This window comes from Sinohyriopsis cumingii, chromosome 14 (genome assembly GCF_028554795.1).
Source record: "Sinohyriopsis cumingii isolate HCF-2022 chromosome 14, ASM2855479v2, whole genome shotgun sequence".
Taxonomy (NCBI): domain Eukaryota; kingdom Metazoa; phylum Mollusca; class Bivalvia; order Unionida; family Unionidae; genus Sinohyriopsis; species Sinohyriopsis cumingii.
In genome coordinates this window covers 6,195,002-6,200,759 of record NC_142974.1, presented here as the reverse complement: position 1 = coordinate 6,200,759, position 5,758 = coordinate 6,195,002, and the positions used below count along the sequence as shown (strand labels likewise).

General features: G+C 34.8%; 1 long non-coding RNA gene across 1 annotated transcript; it reads right to left on the bottom strand.

Annotated features, from left to right (window-relative positions):
* Positions 1-876: 876 nt before the first annotated feature.
* LOC149783141 (uncharacterized) lies at positions 877-5,332 on the bottom strand. Its single transcript, XR_016413996.1, has 2 exons — positions 4,947-5,332; positions 877-1,574 (listed from the first exon to the last, which is right to left on the bottom strand). It is a non-coding gene; the product is annotated as an uncharacterized LOC149783141 (long non-coding RNA).
* Positions 5,333-5,758: the final 426 nt, after the last annotated feature.

The following is a 5,758-nucleotide window of genomic DNA, read 5'->3' as shown; positions in this document are numbered from 1 at the left end:
CACTTGGCAATATGGTAACGTCAGCTGAAAAGCATAATCATCCATTAAAAGAGCATTATGATATGAACATTAGGTATTTAGGACATATAGATTTTTCTTTTCCAAATGGAGTCCAAGTAATTATTGCCCAATCCAGGTATAATTTTGTACACAAGTAAAGAACAAAATAAGATAAATCTTCATTTATTTGCAATTGACAATACACTTCTTAATGAATATACACTTTTGCATTTATTTTGTATCACTTGAATAAACAATATTTCTTTCAGTTCATTTTAAACTTTTATTTTATATCACTTGAGTAAACAATATCTCTTTCGTTTCATTTAACACTTAGAAACAGGTTCTTCCAGTTACAATAATCAACTCTGGAAACAATAAACAAACTGGAACTTTTGACCTAATTATATTACATTTACTAGGGTTAAAACAATAAATTCCTTAACATAATAAATTAACAGTTCCAGTTAATCAAACACAAAATCACCTTTTATACAGGGTGTGAACTGTTAATATTTACAGGATAAAGCTTATAGTTTCCAAATTGATTGAAGCTTACATGTTGCAGTTGCTGGCACATATCTATTTCCAGCATGGTTTGCATACATTCCACCTTTAATAATTTTGTTACTTCCCTACCCCACCCCATTCAGTAACAAGTATCAAAAATCAGGCTCATTCTAAGGCAAAGTCTGTAACTTGTGTACCACAGTCATCAGAGAGACAAAGATGCAAAACTTTATGATGCCTGTCAAAGGAAGAAAACAGTTTGTTGTTTACCCAAGTTTTGAACCAGTTAACTTGAATTCTCAGACCATCAATTGCTACAGCCCCACTAATTACAATTGTTAGGGAATAATGAGAACTCACCTTCAGTTATCTGTGTATATATATAATTTTAATAACCAAGAATACCGGATGTCTGGGAACATTATAGCATTCAATGGTAACGTCAGAACTGAGATGAGAGAATTAAACAAGCATAGTACATGACATAATATATCCATAAACTATTGACTGGGAAAAATACTACAGAACACCATTTCTGCTGGCAGTAAGATGTTGAACCTATATGTCATAAATATCAGGTTGGACATCTAGGACCAGTAATATTCATAATGGGCAGTACCCCCACCCCCCACCCCCCCCCCCAAGTGAGAAGGGCCTGATTTGTAATCTAAGCCACCCAACCTATCACAGCCTTTATAGTACTTGAAACAAATACTGAGTAATAGTAAAACAAACTCTGAAAGTTATTAAAACCAATTTGTTATATTTCCATAACTCTGCATAGTTAACTGTGCAAGCAGACTTAAACATATCAGTGTATGACAGTTAAATTGAGCTATAGCATCGATTAACAGAAGCTACGAATTCATCAACAAGCAGTGAACAATCATCTTCACAATAAATGTCAAACATTAGCATCCATAAGCTGTCAAGACAAGTTGTTACACTGGATATATAATCATCCATTTATTTCAAACAAGCTGTGAAAAACGAACCTCACGTCCGCTATATGTACGCTGGCCATTGCAAAGGATGCTTTAATAGATTAATGTTTATCGTCGTGTCTTGAGGTATCACGGTACCAATTGTTTTTCCATATACCTCAATGCTAATGTTTTGTGAAATAAATATACTTTCTGTCCTACTTGGGCATGCATGTCACACGCTGTCATATAGAACAATGCTAGATTGTCAATTTGACAATGACATAACCAGGTACTCCATTGCATTTAAGAGAGATAACTCTACTGGAACTAGACAGGGGTAAGAGTTATCTAGTCACAACAAGCACATTTTCAGTCATGTGTACCATATTTTAAAAAAATCATAAAAAATACAAAATATGATCTAGATAGAAATTAACACAAACTCACATGTTGCCAAGAGGCTCAACTTTTTTTTAAGCCAAACAGAAAGTACAAGTCTTACATAATGCACCAATCACAGCTAGTTTTGTTCTTTAATTCTGAATACAATGTTCCATACACCTTAAGCTCCGCCCACCTGGACTTGCGCAATTGGTACCGTTATACCTATAGCAAACCTTAATTTTTCCAATAATCTGTGAAATAGTTCGGGACTGTATAAGTAACAAATATACTTAGTCTCACTTGTGAAAAACAATTTGATGAGGTACTAACCTATGTCTTATATGAATGTGTATAGAAATGTCATTGAGCTGTTTGAACTATTGTTTTCATACTTTTGCTTCACCATCAAAATCATCTTTTGAAATAAAATGAATTCTTTCAACTATGAGTTGTATCTTATTCATATCAGCAATTATTGAACTTCACATAGGTGATATGGGATAAATCACATTATATCATATTATGTAATAACTAGGTCAAAGGTCAATGTACCAAATAGTATGCACCTGTCCTACTTCAAAATGTACAATTCACCTAAAAGAAAGGAATTTATATTTGTTTGGTAGGTGCAGAACTTAACATCAGAGACAGGTGGACATGACCCAATCTTATTATAAACTATAAGCTTTGACCACTTTACACTATCTACAGATACAAGAGGTCACTAACCACCAGTCCTCACACAAAGGTCCACCTACCCATCCTCTTTGTAACACAAATAGTAAGCTTTCCTCCTTTGTAATGTGAATAAAATTGTTTCAATAAGCCAGTCAGTCACCAAATATAGTAAATCGCAGCTTCTAAGTGGTTATGTTTGGATTGGGAGGTGAAATTAGGGGAATAAAATACAGAAAAATGCCAAATATAAACACTAAGTATAGCACATCAAATGGAGTTAAAAACAGGAGGAAAGTGTTTATCTAAAAGGGAGAGGTAGCTTATGATAAAGGAATTAAAGGTGGCAAAATCAGCAATGCGAAAAATGAGAAGTGAAAGTTTGATGACCTTACCTTGGACAAATATATGGGGCAGGGCCCAACAGGTCCAAGGACAGCCCAAAGGCAACTGTGCTATAACATCCCTTACAGGACCCAAATTTCAAGTGAAGTTGTGTTCATTTCCATCTAATATAAAAGGGTGAATAATTTAGATAATATAGATACATATAAAGTATATTTCTTCTACATAAGAATTTAATAATAATTGTCATAAGATAGAGAGAAACTTATCTCAGAGCCAAGCAGAACATACCTTATCAGTTTTTAAACTTGTAAACTTTACTGTTTGAAATTATCAAATTGCTTCTACTTACATTTGCATCAAGATTGAGGGCTAATATAATACTTCACAAATCTTCTCTTTATTTTCATAATCAGTCACTGAAAATGTGAGATTTTATTTCCTTGAAATGTTATGACTGGTGTAAGGGAGATAACTGAATGATATACATAAGGTGTGGTAACCTTGAATACATTATCCATGTAATATAGATGAGTTCATCAACAACCTGTATTAACTTCATTGCAATTAAATTATCTCAAAATACATTACTGACAAAGTGAGAACCTAACATTTAGACTCTTATGTTTAGTGGAGACCTCAAGAGTCATGTAATTTTAATTTCTAAGATGACGCAGCTCTTTCATATCACATAGTTCATATTTTCTACAATGCCGGCATGTAGAGTGCAGCCTTCCATAACCATGCAGATATCATCTCATGCCAATTTGGATTCTTGCGATGGGATGCAAAGTTTCAAGAACAGTGTGGATTTGAATGGAATGAATACGCACTGTGTGACTAAAATGGTTATCATTCTGTAATGTTGGACCAAACATGGAAATTCCACAGGAGCAGCTTGACAGAAAGAAATAGGATTAATTGAAAGTCAATAGTAGATTATAATTGGGCTTATACAAGTGCCAATGGGAAATGCTGACTTAAGGAAACTGTTCTTGTTTGTTGGTATTCACTGCTACTTCAACAAAAGGGAATGCAAGAGAACTGAACTAACTACATGAACAATTTCAAAGCAGGAGAGTGTAAAAAAAAAAGGGACAATTAGAGCAGGACAATTCAAATCAAAATGGGAAGGAATACCAAATCCTTAATAAATTACCTAAAAATTACTCATGCCAGAACATCCCACATGGTACAAGTGATCTATCTACAAGTGTACTTAGAATGTTCTCTATCCTGGTTTATGGCATGCCTTACAAGAACAAGATAGTTGTTTTTGTACACATGATTTTTCATCTTTTGCAGGTACAATAGCCAATATTTGGCCAAAATCAACTATATTATGTTTACATAACTTATTTTGTTGCATGCATTCCAATCTAGGAGGTAACAGCACATACATAAAGGCATCAGGTAACACAAGTCTATATCTATCATAGCTATAGTTATCAAAAGTCCCCATCCAAAGCCATCTTGTGCTATTTTCTAAAGATTTCATACATTTTATTCTTAAAGAACTTTCAATATTTGACCAAAAGTGTTCAGCATACATTTGTTTTCCTACATCAAACTAGTATAGTTCATAAATGCCGCCCACATGTATGCGTTTCTATGGAAACACTGTGAGGCTATTCTTTCCTTTAGGTATCACGGTACCAATTGTTTTTCCATATACCTCAATGCTAATGTTTTGTGAAATAAATATACTTTCTGTCCTACTTGGGCATGCATGTCACACGCTGTCATATAGAACAATGCTAGATTGTCAATTTGACAATGACATAACCAGGTACTCCATTGCATTTAAGAGAGATAACTCTACTGGAACTAGACAGGGGTAAGAGTTATCTAGTCACAACAAGCACATTTTCAGTCATGTGTACCATATTTTAAAAAAATCATAAAAAATACAAAATATGATCTAGATAGAAATTAACACAAACTCACATGTTGCCAAGAGGCTCAACTTTTTTTTAAGCCAAACAGAAAGTACAAGTCTTACATAATGCACCAATCACAGCTAGTTTTGTTCTTTAATTCTGAATACAATGTTCCATACACCTTAAGCTCCGCCCACCTGGACTTGCGCAATTGGTACCGTTATACCTTGACAACCATTTTGCGCGCGCACACCGGAAAGTCATGCTATATATTTGTTACTTGTGAACGTATTCGTGGGCAGTACGCTATATATTGTTCCCGTGACCGTATTCACGGGCAGAATGCTATATGTTTGTTCTTCGTGAACGTATTTTTGGGCAGTTACTTTGTCATCTTCAACCTAAAGGTCAAAACTGCCCATGAAATATATATATCTGCCCACGAACCGAAAACATGAATAGGACTATAACATAAGTGTATATACTTATTTTCAACATATACATAATTACTATGTAAGAAATACAACCTATGTATATGTATTTTGATTTGAAATGTAAACTATATCATGTCCTTCCCGTAAACCCACTTTCGGGATGACTGCCCACAACGCACCTAAAACGTGTATATATATATATATATATATATATATATATATATATGAACCGGAAGAGGTTGACATCCCAGATAAGCCACCTATATACCATCATTCATGTATTGGAACTCAGCTACTACCTAATAACATGCTTGCCAATAACCGAATAGGTGGTTACGGTGTTACTCCGCCAGGTGTGTTACTGTATTGTGGAGAGGTAGTGACCATATGGTTGCGTAGAAATACCGTCCGACTGAAACCCGATTTTTGGTGTTCAGCGGATTGGGACTTGTCTTGTTTGTGCCGTATACCTCATTTTGTGATGGCCGCTGAGAATGGCGGACACGAAGTGTCAAACGTCCTTTCTCATTCAGAGGCACGCTAAGCAGATCAGATGCTAGAAATCATTCCTTTTTACTGTCCTCGAGATGGCTCTGGTCTTACA